This window comes from Macaca thibetana, chromosome X (assembly GCF_024542745.1).
Source record: "Macaca thibetana thibetana isolate TM-01 chromosome X, ASM2454274v1, whole genome shotgun sequence".
Classification (NCBI taxonomy): domain Eukaryota; kingdom Metazoa; phylum Chordata; class Mammalia; order Primates; family Cercopithecidae; genus Macaca; species Macaca thibetana.
In genome coordinates, this window is record NC_065598.1 from 116,617,355 (window position 1) to 116,633,044 (window position 15,690).

The window sequence follows — 15,690 nt, forward strand, 5'->3', positions numbered from 1 at the left end:
TTATTTAAATTGCCATATAAAAATGTATTAACCTATTGTGTATAACATAACATTATAAAGTATATATACATTGTTAAATTATTAAATTCAGCTAAGTAATGAATGTATCACTTCACATAGTTATCATTTTTGAGGTGAGACCATCTAACACCCACTCTCTTAACATTTTTCAAGAATATGTTGTAATTAAACTATGGTCATCATGCTGCATAATAGACCACTTGAATGTATTCTTCCTATCTAAATGCAATTGTGCGTCATTAGACCAACATCTCAATATCCACCTTTCTCCTAACCATCCTAGAGTCTAGTAACTACCATTCCACTCTCTACTTCTATAACATCAACTTTTTTAGATTCCACATATGAGTGAGGTTATGTTGTATTTGTCTTTCTGTGCCTGATTTATTTCACTTAACAGAATATCTTTCAGGATCTTCCACATTTTCACAGATGAAAGGATTTCCTTCTCTTTTAAAGCTGAATAATATTCCATTGAACATAGATGCCGTATTTTCTTTGTCCATTCATCTGTTGATGGACACTTAGGTTGATTACATATCTTTTCTATTGTGAACAGTGTTGCAATAAACATAGGAGTGCAGATATCTATTTGGCATGATGATTTCATTTCACCACCAGGATTGCTGGATTATGTAGTACTTCTAATTTTATTTTTTTTGAAGAACCTCCATACTGTTTTTCCATAATGGCTTTATTAACTTACATTCCCACCAACAATGAGCAAGGGATTATTTTTCTCCACATCCTCAATAACACTTTTTATCTTTTGTCATGATGATAACATCCATTCTAACAAAAGTGAGTTAATATCTGATGGTGGTTTTGATTTGCATTTCTTTGATGATTAGTGATGCTGAGCACTTTTTCATCTACCTCTTGGCAATATGTATGTTTTATTTTGAGAAAGGCCAGTTCCTCTTTAAGTGTTTGATAGAACTCAGCAGTGAAGGCATTAGGTACAGGGCTTTTCTTTGATAGAAGACACTTTATTACTGATTGAATCTCCTTACTAATTACTGGCATGTTCAGGTTTTCTATTTCTTTATAATTTAATCTTCACAGGTTTTATGTGTCCAGGAATTTTTCCATTTCTTCTAGGGTATCAAATTTGTTGGTGCATAATAGTTCCTAATTGCCTCTTATAATCCTGTGTATTTGTGTGGTATCAGTTGTAATGTCTCCCTTTTCAACTTTGATTTTATTTGTTAGCTTGGTGCAAAAGTAATTGCAGTTTTGTACCATTAATTTTAAATCATTATAACTAGGCTCAAACACATCTTTAGTAATCAAAATAGCAACCATTACAATTAACACATTTTTGCCAACAAAAAATAAGTTTGTTTATTTCTGTAGTAAAAAATTTGTGCTTTGGAATCCCACGAACTCTTGGGAAGCATTTTCTATATCCTGCTGGTTTTGGAAGCTTTTTCCCTGCCCAAAGTAGTTGATATTCTTGAAGAAGTGGTGGTCAGTTGGTGAGAGGTCAGGTGAATATAGCAGATGAGGCAAAACTTCATAGCCCAATTCATTCAACTTTCAAAGCATTGGTTGTGCAATGTGCAGTCACATGTTGTCATGAAGAAGAATTGGGCCCTTTCTGTTGACCAATACCGGCTGCAGGTAGTGCAATTTTTGGTGCATCTCATCGATTTGCTGAGCATACATCTCAGATGTAATGGTTTCACTGGGATTCAGTAAGCTGTAGTGGATCAGACCAGCAGCAGGCCACCAAAGTGACCACAAAACAGTGACTTCTTTTTTGGTGCAAGTTTGGCTTTGGGAAGTGCTTTGGAACTTCTTATCAGTCCAACTGAGCTGGTTGTTGCGAGTTGTCGTATAAAATCCACTTTTCATCGCACGTCACAATCCAATTGAGAAATGGTTTGTTGTTGTTGCATAGAATAAGAGAAGATGACAGTTAATAATGATTTTTAAAAATTTTTGGTCAGCTCATGAGGCACCCACTTATCGAGCTTTTTTCACCTTCCCAGTTTGCTTTAAATTGCAAATTACTGGAGAGGGTTGACATTGAGTTCTTTGGCAACTTCTTGTGTAGTTGTAAGAAAATCAGCTTTTATGATTGCTCTCAATTGGTTGTTGTCAACTTCTGATGTCCAGCCACTATGTTCCTCATCTTCATGTTTCTCGTCTCCTTTGCAAAACTTCTTGAACCACCTCTGCACTGTACGTTCGTTAGCAGTTCCTGGATCAAATGCGTTGTTGATGTTGCAAGTTGTCTCTGCTGCTGTACGACCCATTTTGAACTTGAATAAAAAAATTGTTAGAATTTGCTTTTTTTCTAACATTATTCCCATAGTCTAAAATAAACATAAACAGCAAGTAATAAGTCATCAGCAAAAAACAACATAAAGTGAGAAATGCCCATTAAAATGATGTTTAACATAACCATAATTATTTAATAATGTATTTCAATATCAAAAGGCAAATTCCCAAAACTCAAAAACTGCAATTACTTTTGTACTAACTTAATATTTTAATCTCTATTTTCTAATCAGGTACTATAACTAAAAGTGTTAATTTTATCTTTTAAAAAACTTACTCTTTTTTTGAATTTTAAAATTGCTTTTACCTTTATTTTATTTATTGTTACTATGATCTTTATTATTTCCTTGCTTCTGCTAACTTTGGGCTTAGCTTGTTTATGGTTTTCTAATTTCTTAAGGAGCAGCATCAAATTGTTTTTTTAGATCTTTCTTATTTTTGATGTAGGCCTTTATCGCTATAAACTTCCCTCTTAAAACTGATTTTATTGTATTACATAGATTTTGGTGGAAGGTGTTCCCATTGTCATTTTTCTCCAGAAATTTTTTAATGTCCCTTTCAATTTCTTCTTTGACCTATTGTTTGTTCAGAAGCAAGTTGTTTATGTATTGTGAATTTTCCAAAATTCCTCTTCTGATTGATTTCTAGTGATACTATTGTGGTCAGAAAAGATACTTAGTATGATTTCAGTTTCTCTTAATTTGTAAAAAAAAATTCATAGCATAACATATTATTTATATTGGAGAACATACAGTTGAGAAGCATGTGTATTCTTACAGCTGTCCAATGGAATGTTCTGGATATGCCTACTAGGTCCATTTGGTCTAAAGGGTTATTTAAGTCCAACGTTTCCTTGTTGATTTTCTGTCTGGATAACCTGTCCATAGCTGAAAGTGGGATATTTAAGTCCCCTACTATTATTGTATTTCAGTTTCTCTTTCCTTCACATCCATTAAAATGTGTTTGATATATTCCAGTGCTCTAATGCTGGATGTATATATATTTATAATTATTATGTCTTTTTACTAAATTGAATCCTTTATGATTATATAATGACCATTTTTTGTCTTTTCACAGTTTTTGACTTACAGTCTCTTTTATCTGTTATATCTACTCCTGCTCCCTTTCAGTTTTGATTTTCAATAGAATATCTATTTCCATCCCTTCAGTTTTACTCTATCTCTGTCCTTATAAGTGAAGTAATTCTCTTAAAGGCAATACATAGTTTGGCCTGTCATTTTTAATCCAATCAGTCACTCTACAGGTTGATTGAAGAATTTAATCTATTTACATTCAAGGTAATTATAGATAGGTAAGAAGTCATTATTGCTATTTAATTAATCGTTTACTGGTTGTTTTGTAGATTCTTGTTCTTTCTTTTCTCACATAATGTCTTGCTTTATAAATAAGTGATTTTTCTCTAATTATATGTTAAAATTCTTTGCTTTTTATTTTCAGAGAATCTCTCATAGGTTTTTTTTGTGATTACCATGAAGCTTACATAAAACATTGTATAGCTATGACAGTTTATATTAAGCTAATAATAATTTAGCTTTGATTCAAAATGTAAAAACATGACACTTTTACTGTATTTCCACCTCCTACACATTTGAAATTTTTGATGCCATGATTTACATGTTTTTATATTGCATATTTTATTTTTATACTCATTATTTGTAATATATTATCTTTTATCTTTCATATTAAAAATAATTTACACACTGTCATAGCAGTATTAGAGAGCTTTGAATTTGCCTGTTTATTTACTTTTACCAGTGAGTTTTATACTTTCAGATGTTTTCATGTTACTCATTGTAATCCTTTATGTCTTCTTAAATAGTTTTAGCATGTATCATAAGGTACATCTAGTCATGAGGAACTCTCAACTTTTGTTTGTCTAGTAAAGTTTTTGTTTCTTCTTTCTTCTTTTTTTTTCTTCAACTTTTATCACTTTTATTTTAAGTTTTGGTGTACATATGCAGGATGTGCAGGTTTGTTACATAGGTAAACATGTGCCGTGGTGGTTTGCTGCACTGATCAACCCATCACATAGGTATTAAGCCCAACATCCATTAGTTGTTCTTCCTGATGCTCTCTCTCCCCCAACCCCCCCAGCCAGTAGGCCCCAGTGTGTGTTGTTCCTGGTGATGTGTCCATATGTTCTCTTTGTTCAGCTCCCACTTATAAGCGAAAACATGCAATATTTGTTTTTCTGTTCCTGCATTAGTTTGCTGAGGATAACAGCTTCCAGCTCCATCTATGTCCCTGCAAATGACATGATCTCGTTCTTTTGTATGGTTGCATAGTATTCCATGGTGTATATGTACCACATGTTCTTTATCCAGTCTATCATTGATAGGCATTTGGGTTGATTCCATGTCTTTGCTATTATGAATAGTGCCGATGAACATACATCTGCACATATCTTTATAAAGCTATCCTTCAGAAATAAATAAGAAATATACCCGAAGGAATATTGTATTAGTTTTTTCTCATGCTGCTGTGAAGAAATACTCAAAACTGGGAAATTCATACAGGAAAGAGGTTTAATTGACTCACAGTTCTGCATGGCTGAGAGGGCCTCAGAAAACTTACAATCATGGCAGCAGGGGAAGAAAACACTTCCTTCTTCACAAGGCAGCAGGAGGTAGAAGAATGAGAACTGAGCAAAGGGAAAGACTCATATAAAATCATCAGATCTCATGAAAACTTACTGTCATGAGAATAGTATGGGGGGAACTGCCCCTTTGATTCAATTACGTCTCACCTGGCCCCTCCCACCACACATGGGGATTATGGAAACTACAATTCAAGATGAGATTTGGGTAGGGACACAGCCAAACCATATCATCCCATGCCTGACCCCTCCAAAATCTCATGTCCTCACATTTCAAAACACAATCATACCTTTCCAACAGTCACCCAAAGTCTTAGCTCATTCCATCATTAACACAATTTTCTAAGCCCAAAATCTCATCTGAGACAAGGCAAGTCCCTTCCACCTATGAGGTTGTAAGATCAAAAGCAAGTTAGTTACTTCCTAGATACAAGCGATGTACAGGCATTGGGTAAATACACCCATTGCAAATGGGAGAAATTGGCCAAAACAAAGGGGTTACGGGCCCCTTGCAAGTCTGAAATCCAATGAGGCAGTAATGAAATCTTAAAGCTCCAAAATAATCTTCTTTGACTCTATGTCTTACATCCAAGTCATGCTGATTAAAGAGGTGGACACCCATTGTCGTGGGCAGCTCCACTCCCATGGCTTTGCAGAGTACGGCCTTCCTCTGGGCTGCTTTCACTGGCTGGTGTTGCATGTCTGAGGCTTTTCCAGGCACATGGTACAAGCTGTCAGTGGAACTATTATTCTGGGGTCTGGAGGATTGTGTCTCTCTTCTCCTAGCTCCCCTAGGCAGTGCCCCAGTGGATACTCTGTGTGAGGGATCCAAATACACATTTTCCTTCTGCACTGCCTGTGATGGTTAATACGGAGTGTCAACTTGATAGGATTGAAGAATGCAAAGTATTGATCCTGGGTGTGTCTGTGAGGGTGTTGCCAAAGGAGATTAACATTTGAGTCAGTGAGCTGGGAAAGGCAGACCCACCCTTAATCTGGGTGGATACCATCTAATCAGCTGCCAGCATCGCTAAAATACAAAACAGGCAGAAAATGTGAAAAGATTAGACTGGCCTACACTTTCAGTCTACATCTTTCTCTTGTGCTGGATAGATCAGACACCAAGTTCTTCAGTTTTGGAACTTGGATTGGCTCTCCTTGCTCCTCAGCTTGCAGATCGCCTATTGTGGGACCATGTGCATACCTGGTATGCAGCCGTTGACTTGGGAAATGCCTTTTTCTCCATTCCTGTCCATAAGGCCCAGCAGAAACAATTTGCCTTCAGCTGGCAAGTCCAGCAATATACCTTTACTGTCCTACCTCAGGGATATATCAACTTTCTATCTTTATATCATAATCTTATTAGGAAAGACCTTGATTGCTTTTCGCTTCTGCAAGATATCAAACTGGTCCATTTCATTGATGACATTATGCTGATTGGATCCTGTGAGTAAAAGGTAGCAAACACACTGGATTCATTGGTGAGACATTTGCATGCCAGAGGATGGGATGTAAATCTGACTAAAATTCAGGGACCCTCTACCTCAGTAAAATTTCTACAGGTCCAGTGGTGTGGGAACTTCCGAGATATTCCTTCTAAGGTGAAGGATAAGTTGCTGTGTTTGGCCCCTCCTACAACCAAGAAAGTGGCACAATGTCTATTGGGACTATTTGGATTTTGGAGGCAACACATTCCTCATTTGGGTGTGTTACTCCAGCCCATTTGTTGAGTGATCCAAAAGGCTGCCGGTTTTGAGTGGGGTCCAGATCAGGAGAAGGCTTTGCCATAGGTCCAGGCAGCTTTGCAAGCTGCCCTGCAACTTGGGCCATATGAGCCAGCAGATCCAATGATGCGTGAGGTGTCAGTGGGAGACACAGTTGCTGTTTGGAGCCTTTGGCAGGCCCCCATGGGTGAATCACATCAGAGACATCTAGGATTTTGGAGCAAGGCCCTGTAATCTTTTGCAGATAACTACTCTCTTTTTGAGAGACAGCTCTTGGCCTGTTACTGAGCTTTGGTGGAAACTGAACGTTTGACAATGGATCATCAAGTTACCACATACATGAACTGCCTATCATAAACTGGGTGCTTTCTGACCCATCTAGCCTTAAAGTGGGTCATGCACAGCAGCATTCCATCGTCAAATGGAAACGGTATATACGTTACCAGGTTCCAGCAGATCCTCAAGGCACAAGTAAGTTACATGAGGAAGTGGTTCAAATGCCCATGGTCTACACTCCTACCACTCTGCCTTCTATTGCCTAGCCTGCATTTATGGCTGCACAGGGAATTCCCTATGGTCAGTTGACAGAAGAAGAGAAGACTAGGGCCTGGTTCACAGATGGTTCTGCAAAATATGCAGGCACCACCCAAAAGTAGACAGCAGTAGCACTAGAGCCCCTTTCTAGGACAACCCTGAAGGACAGAGGTGAAGGAAACTCTTTCCAGTTGGCAGAACTTCAAGCAGTGTACCTAGTTGTTAACTTCACATGCAAGAGAAATAGTCAGATGTGCGATTATACACTGATTCATGGGCTGTAGTCAGTGGTTTGGCTGGATGGTCAGGGACTTGGAAGAAGCATGATTGGAAAAATTGGTGACAAATTTGGGGAAGAGGTATGTGGATGGACCTCTCTGAGTGGTCAAAAACTGAAGATATTTGTATCCCATGTGAGCTGTCACCAACAGGTGACCTCAGCGGAGGAGGATTTAAATAATTAAGTGGATAGAATGACCCATTCTGTGGACACCACTCAGGCTCTTTCCCCAGCCACCACTGTCATTGCCCCATGTGCCCATGAAAAATGTGGTCATGGTGGCAGGGATGGGAGTTATGAACGGGCTCAGCAATATGGACTTTCACTCACCAAGGCTGACCTGGCTACAGCCACTGCTGAGTGCCTAATTCATCAGCAGCAGAAACCAACACTGAGCCCTTGATATGGCACCATTTCTCGGGGTGATCAGCCAGCTACCCGGTGGCAGGTTCATTATATTGGACCTCTTCCGTCATGGAAAGGCAGAGGTTTGTCATCACTGGAATAGACACTTACTTCATATGTGGGTTTGCCTATTCTGTAGGCAATGCTTCTGACAAAACTACCATTCCTGGACTCATGGAATGCTTTATCCACAGTCACGATATTCCACAAGGCATTGCCTCTGACTTTATGGCTAAAAAAGTATGACAATGGGCTCATACTCATGGAATTCACTGGTCTTACCATGTTCCCCATCATCCTGAAGCAACTGGATTGATAGAATGGTGGAGTGGCCTTTTGAAGTGATGATTACAAAGCCAACTAGGTGACAATACTTGGCAGGGCTGGGGAAAAGCTCTCCAGAAGTCTCAGTATCCTCTGAATCAGCATCCAATATATGGTACTGTTTCTCCCATATCCAGGATTCATGGATCCAAGAATCAAGAGGTGCAAGTGGAAGTGGCACCACTCACCATCTCCCCTAGTGACCCACTAGCAAAATTTTTGCTTCCTGTTCCCACGGCATTACGTTCTACCTGCCTAGAGGTCTTAGTTCCAGAGTGAGGAATGCTGCCACCAGGAGACACAACAATGATTCTATTAAACTGGAAGTTAAGATTGCCACCTGGACACTTTGGGCTCCTCTTACCTTTAAGTTAACAGGCTAAGAAGGGAGTTACAGTCTTGGCGAAGGTGATTGACCCAGACTATCAAGATGAAATCGGTCTGCTACTCCATATAGGAGGCAAGGAAGAGTATACATGGAATACAGGATATCCATTAGGGTGTCTCTTAGTAGTACCATGCCCTGTGATTAAGGTCAATGGGAAACTACAGCAGCCCAATCCAGGCAGGACTACAAATGGCCCAGACCCTTCAGGAATGAAGGTTTGTGTCACTCCACCAGAAAAGGAACCACGACCTGCTGTGGTGCTTGCTGAAGACAAAAAGAATACAGAATGGGTAGTAGAAGAAGGTAGTCATCAGTACCAGCCATGACCACTTAACCAGCTGCAGAAATGAGGACTGTAATTGTCGTATTTCCTCCTCCTTTTGTTAAAAACATGTTTGTGCATGTATACACTTGTACTAACAAAATATCTTCATTTTATTTTTTTTTGTCATGTGACATAAGATTTATTAACTTCATATTAGCATTTAAGTATTGTTAACTTTATGTAATAGTATTTTGGTTGGAGATTGGTGCATTTCCAGTTGTGTAAAGAATAGTTGTATTATGTTAGGCATAATTATGACCTTATTATTGTCTTTATTTGAAGATTATGTATAATGTCAGGAGATGTGCATTGGTTCAAGTTGACAAGGGGTAGACTTGTGATGGTTAATACTGAGTGTCAACTTGACTGGATTGAAGGAAACAAATTATCGATCCTTGGTGTGTCTGTGAGGGTGTTGCCAAAGGAGATTAACATTTGAGTCAGTGAGCTGGGAAAGGCAGACCCACCCTTAATGTTGGTGGGCACCATCTAATCAGCTGCCAGCACAGCTAGAATACAAAGCAGGCAGACTAATGTGAAAAGAGTAGACTGTCCTAACCTCCTAGTTTACATCTTACTCTTGTGCCGGATGCATCCTGCCCTTAAACACTGAACTCCAAGTTTTTCAGTTTTGGGACTCCTACTGGCTCTCCTTGCTCCTCAACTTGCAGATGGCCTATTGTGGGACCTTGTGATTATGAGAGTTAATACTTAATAAACATCCATATATATAATTAGTTCATATTATATATATATAATATTATATAATATATTATATATTACATATTATATTAGAATATATATATTACATATAATATAATATAATATATATTACATCTTTATATATATGTAATTAGTTCTGTTTCTGCACAGAACCCTGACTAATACACTGCCCTAGAAGAGGTTCTCCATGAGGGCTCCATTTCTGCAGTAGACTCCTGCCTGAACACTCAGGCATTCCCATACATCCTCTGAAATCCAGGTGGAAGTTCCTAAACCTCAATTCTTTATTTCTCTGCACCCACAGGCACAACACATGTAAGCTGCCAGGGCTTGGGGCTTGCACACTCTGAAGTAACGGCCTGAGCTCTACCTTGGCCCCTATTAGCCACAGCTGGAACTAAAGCAGCTGGGACACAGGGCACCATGTCTCGAGGCTGCACAGGGCTAGGGGGCCTGAGCCTGGCCCACAAAACCATTTTTCTCTCCTCGGCCTCCAGGCCTGTGATGGGAGGAGCTACCATGAAGTCTCTGACATGCCCTGAAGACATTTTCCACTTGGTCTTTGTGAATAACATTTGGCTCCTCATAACTTATGGAAATTTCTGCAGCAGGCTTGAATTTCTCCCCACAAAACAGGTTTTTCTACTGCATCATCAGGCTGTAAATTTTCCAGACTTTTATGCTCTGCTTCATCTTGAATGCTTTGCCACTTAGAAATTTCTTCTGCCAAGTATCTTAAATTATCTCTCTCAAGTTCAAAGCTCCACAGGTCTCTAGGGCAGGGGCAAGGTGCTGCCAGTCTCTTTGCATAGCAAGAGTGACCTTGGCTTCAGCTCCCAACAAGTTTCTTATCTCCATCTGAGACTACCTCAGCCTGGACTTCATTGTGTGTATTACTATCAGCATTTTGGCCAAAGCCATTTAACAAGTCTCTAGGAAGTTCCAAACTTTCCCACATTTTTCAGTCTTCTTATGAGCCCTCCAAATGGTTCTAACCTCTGCCTGTTACTCAGTTCCAAAGTCACTTCCACATTTTCAGGTATCTTTAGAGCAGCCCCCCATTCCCTTGGTATCAATTTGTTGTATTGGTTCCTTCTCATGTTCCCATTAAAAATACGTGACAATGGATAATTTATAAAGGAAAGAGGTTTTATGGACTCACAGTTCTGCAGAACTGGGAAGGCCTCAGGAAACTTACAATTATGGCAGAAGGGGAAGCACACATTCTTCTTAAGTAGGTTGTAGGAGAGAGAAGAATGAGAGCTGAGTGAAGGGGGAAGCCCCTTTTAAACTATCAGATTTCGTGAGAACTTACTCGCTATCACGAGAATAGCATGGAGGAAACCACCCCCATGATTCAGTTCCCTCTCACTGAGTCCCTTTCACCATACATGGGGATTATGGGAACTACAATTCAAGATAAGATTTTGTTGGGGATACAGCCAAATCATATCATTTTTTTTTTTTTCTTTTTGAAGGATAACAGTATTCTTGGTTGGCATTTTTTCCCTGTTAGCACTTGGAATATATTATTCCACACTCTCCTGGCCTGTAAGTTTTTGTGCCAAGAAGTCTGCTGCCTGGTGTACTGGAATTCTTGTATACATTATTTGCTTATTTTCTCTTGATTTTTTCAGAATTCTGTCTTTGTCTTTGACTTTTAATTATTTCATTATAATATATTTTGGTGTAGTTTTATTTAGATTGAGTCTGATTGGAGATTATTGACTTTCCTATACCTGGATTTTTATATTTTCTTCAGGTTTGGATGTTTTCTGCTATTATTTCTTTAAATACACTTTCTAAACATTCATCTTTTTAAAACCTCTTTTGAATGCCAATGACTCAAATATTTTCCATTTTAATGTTGTTCCATAAATCCTAAAAGCTTTTAAAATTCCTCTGTTGTTTCTTTCTCTCCTCTAGCTGGTGTAACCTGGCTTCAGTTTATATAATTTTTCTTCTGCTCAATCAGTTTTGCTGTTGGTACTTCCTACTGCATTTTGCATTTTGTTCATTGTATTTTTCATCTCTAGGATTTCTGTTTGATTTTATTATTTTTTTTCATGTCTCGTCCTGGTCACTTTTTGTTTCTTTATTTGGTTAAATTGTTTCTCTACATTTTCTAGAAGTTTACTGAACTTACTTAAAATAGTTATTTTGAATTTTTTTTTGGTCAGACCTTTAACCCATCTTCATCTCTTTATGGTCAATCACTGGTACCTTAGTTTACCCATTTGGTGATGTCGTATTTCCCTGGTTGTTCTTGATTATTCTGGTCATGTGTTGATGTCTGCACATTGAAGAAGTTGGTGTTTTTTTCAAGAGTCACATTCTGGCATTGTCTGGGAATTTTCTTTAATGTTCCTGTCCAGAGATTCTGGGAAGGTTGATTGGTATAGTTTCTATGCTAGGGATTGCTGTGTTCATTCTAGTACTAGTGGGTGCACTAAACCTGTGACTACCACAGCTGGCATGATGTTATTCTGGAATCCCATGGCCTCCTAGGCTGACACAGCATTGAGAGACACCTGAAACCCATGACCATTGAGGCCTGCTTTCCACTGAGTTTTGTTTAGATCCCAAGGCCACTGTAGTCAGATAGTGGCAATACAGACTGCAGATCAAGACCACTTGACCTGGAGTATCAGTCCAACTCTACCAGCCTGTAGACAGAGGCCATGGGTGTCTGCCTGGTACTGGGTTTTTCTGAGGCAGGCCCAGTGTTGAGGATTAAGGCAGCATCCTAAATTTTCTTCCTTTTCCTGCAAGTAGACAGTATTACTGTCTGGGCTGTGCTGATTGGGGTTGAGGGAGTGGTGATGTGGGTAATATACAACTTTCTTTATCCCTTTCAATGTGTATTTTCTTATTAATAAGTTATAACCAGTTACTGTGATCTCACATCTAGTTTCCTTAACTCTTGTGATGGTGTTTTTGTTCCCAGATGGTTGTACAGATTGATGTTTCTGCAGGGATATGATCACTGGAGAGTCCTATTCTGCCATTTTGCTTCATGCTTCTATAATTATTTTGATCTCTTCATGATCTTAATATGCATTTTCCAAATGACTAATAATACTAAGCACCAATTTGAATACTTATTTACCATCTATATATCTTATTTGGTGAGCAGTCTCTCCATGTATTTTGCCAGCTTTTATTTTATTTTATTAATTTATTTACTTTTGTATAATTTCAGCATTTATTTGGATTCAGGGGGTGTTGTGGGAAGTCAGGGATCCTGAACGGAGGGACCAGCCAAAGCCATGGCAGAAGAACATAAATTGTGAAGATTTCATGGACATTTGTTAGTTCCCCAAATTAATACTTTTATAATTTCTTACGCCTGTCTTTACTGCAGTCTCTGAACATAAATTGTGAAGATTTCATGGACATTTATCACTTCCCCAATCAATACTCTTGTGATTTCCTATTCCTGTTCTTATTTTAATCTCTTAATCCTGTCATCTTACATCTGTAAGCTGAGGATGCATGTCACCTCAGGACCCTGTGATGATTGTGTTAACTGCACAAATTGTTTGTAGAGCATGTGTGTTTGAACAATATGAAATCTGGGCACCTTAAGAACAGGATAACAGTGATTTTCAGGGAACAAGGGAAATAACCTTAAAGTCTGGCTGCCTGTGGGCTGGGCAGGACAGAGCCATATTTCTCTTATTACCAAAAACGGGTAAGAGAAATATCACTGAATTCATTCCCCAGTACGGAATTATTAATAATTAACAGCCCTGGGAAAAGAATGCATTCCCAGGGTGGGGCCTCTAAAATGACCGCCCTGGAAGTGTCTGCATTTATGCAGATTAGATAGGGATGAAACATGCCCTAGTCTCCTGCTGCTCCCCCAGGCTTGCTAGGATTAGGAAATTCCAGCCTGGTGAATTCTAGTCAGACCATTTCTCTGCTCTTGAACCCTGATGATGCATGCACAGCAGAACGTGGAAGTTCGTTAATGATTCTAGTTTCACCCTGACCTTCTGCCTGGTTATCTTTTGTCACCCTTGAAGTATGTGATCTCTGTGACCCACACCCTATTTGTGCACTCCCTCCCTTTTGAAAATCAGTAATAAAAACTTGCTGACTTTGAGGCTCAGGGGGCATCACAGAACCTGCCAACATGTGATATCTCCCCCAGACACCCAGTTTTAAAATTTATCTCTTTTGTATTCTTCCCCTTTATTTCTCAGAGTGGCCAACACTTAGGGAAATAGAAAAAAAACCTACATGAATTATCAGGGGCTGGTTTCCCCTGATAAGGGGGTACATGTGCAGGTTTGCTACATGAGGGTATTGTGTGACACTGAGGTTTGCGTTATGAATGATCCTGTCACCAAGATAGTGAGCATAGTACCCAATAGGTCGTTTTTCAGCTCTTGCCTCCCTCCTTCTCTCTCCCTTCTCATAGTCAGCAGTGCCCATTGTTCCCATGTTTGTGCCCATGTGTACCCAAGGCTTTGCTCTCAGTTATAAGTGAGAACATATGGTATTTCATTTTCTGTTCCTGTGTTAATTCGCTTAGGATAATGACCTCCAGCTGCATCTATGTTGCTGCAAAGGACATAAGTTTGTTCCTCTTTATGGCTGTGTAATATTCCATGGTGTATATGTACTGCTTTTTTTTTTCCATCCAGCCCAATACTGATAGGCATCTAGGTTGATTCCATGTCTTTGCTATTGTGAATACTGATGCAATGAACATAAAAGTGCACGTGTTTTTTTTTTGTTGTTGTTGTAGTTGTTTTTGTTTTTATAGAATAATTTATTTTCGTTTGAGTATATAACCAGTAATGGGATTGCTGGATTGAATGGTAGTTCTGTTGTAAGTTCTTTGAGAAATTTCCAAACTACTTTCCACAGTGTGTTTTTCCCATTTTAACAATTAGGTTTTTATTACATGATTTTTTATTTTGAGTGTTCTTTTATTAATAATATTCTGGATATAAATCCTTTGTCATATATGTGTTATCTAATTATTTTTTCTCAGTGCATGGCTTGTATTTTCATCCTCTTAGTAGAGTTGCTTCCAGAGATAAATTTTTTAATTTTGATGAAATCTAAATTGTTAATTTACTAATTTAAATTCATTGTGTTTTGGTGTTGAATCTAAGAATTATCTGACAGATTCCCCCCCACAAATATTTTGCTCCTATTTTCTGCAAAAAGTTTTGTACTTTCTCATTTTAGATTTAAGTTTCTAATTCTTTTTGTGTTAATGTTTATATAAGATGTGAGTCATAGAAATTCATATTTTGGATAAGGATATTTAGTTGTTCCAGAACCATTTACTGAAAAGTTCTACTGTTAGGTGAATGCGAAATTAGAATTGTTATTTCTTCTTGATGGAGTGACCCTGTTACTCTTATGTAATGTCCTTCTTTATTTCTGCTAATGTTCCTTATATATGAGTCTACTTTGTCTCATATCAATATAGTTACTACACCTCTTTTTTATACTTGTGTTTGCCTGATTTTTTTTTTTTTTAGCCTTTTATTTTTAACCTATCAATGTCTTCTTATTTAAAGTGGGTTTCTTATAGAAAGCATATAATTAGGTCTTGGTTTTTTAAATGAATCTGGTCATCTCTGTGTTTTAGTTTGTGTTCTCATGCCATTTAAATTTAATTTAATTATTCTTTATTTGGATTAGGACTATTATTTTATTCTTTCTTTTTGTTTTTTTTGTTTCTCTGATCTTCATTTCCTGTCTTCTTTTTGATTATTTGCATAGCATTTAGTATTTCATCTATTTTCTTTTAGGCATATACATTCATATTTTTAGTGGTTTCTCAAATTACTAAAATATGTATATTTATGTTTTCAAATTTTATTCACATAAATATTGTACCTCTTTAAGTAAAATGTAGATGATTTTCAGCAACAGAATGCTCTTTATTCTTTGCCCTGATGTTCTAGTTGTCATATGCATTTTATTTACATGTATTGATACCCTCCCACAGGCAAAGTTATTGCTTTCAAGAGTCCCACAGGTTTTAAAGAATTTAAGTGGAAAAAATACTTTATTACAGTTTGCCTAAATATTTAT

General features: G+C 37.9%; 1 pseudogene; it reads right to left on the reverse strand.

Moving 5' to 3' along the window:
- Positions 1 to 1,303: 1,303 nt before the first annotated feature.
- Positions 1,304 to 2,339, reverse strand: LOC126945883 (histone-lysine N-methyltransferase SETMAR-like; annotated as a pseudogene).
- Between the last annotated feature and the right edge of the window lie 13,351 nt (positions 2,340 to 15,690).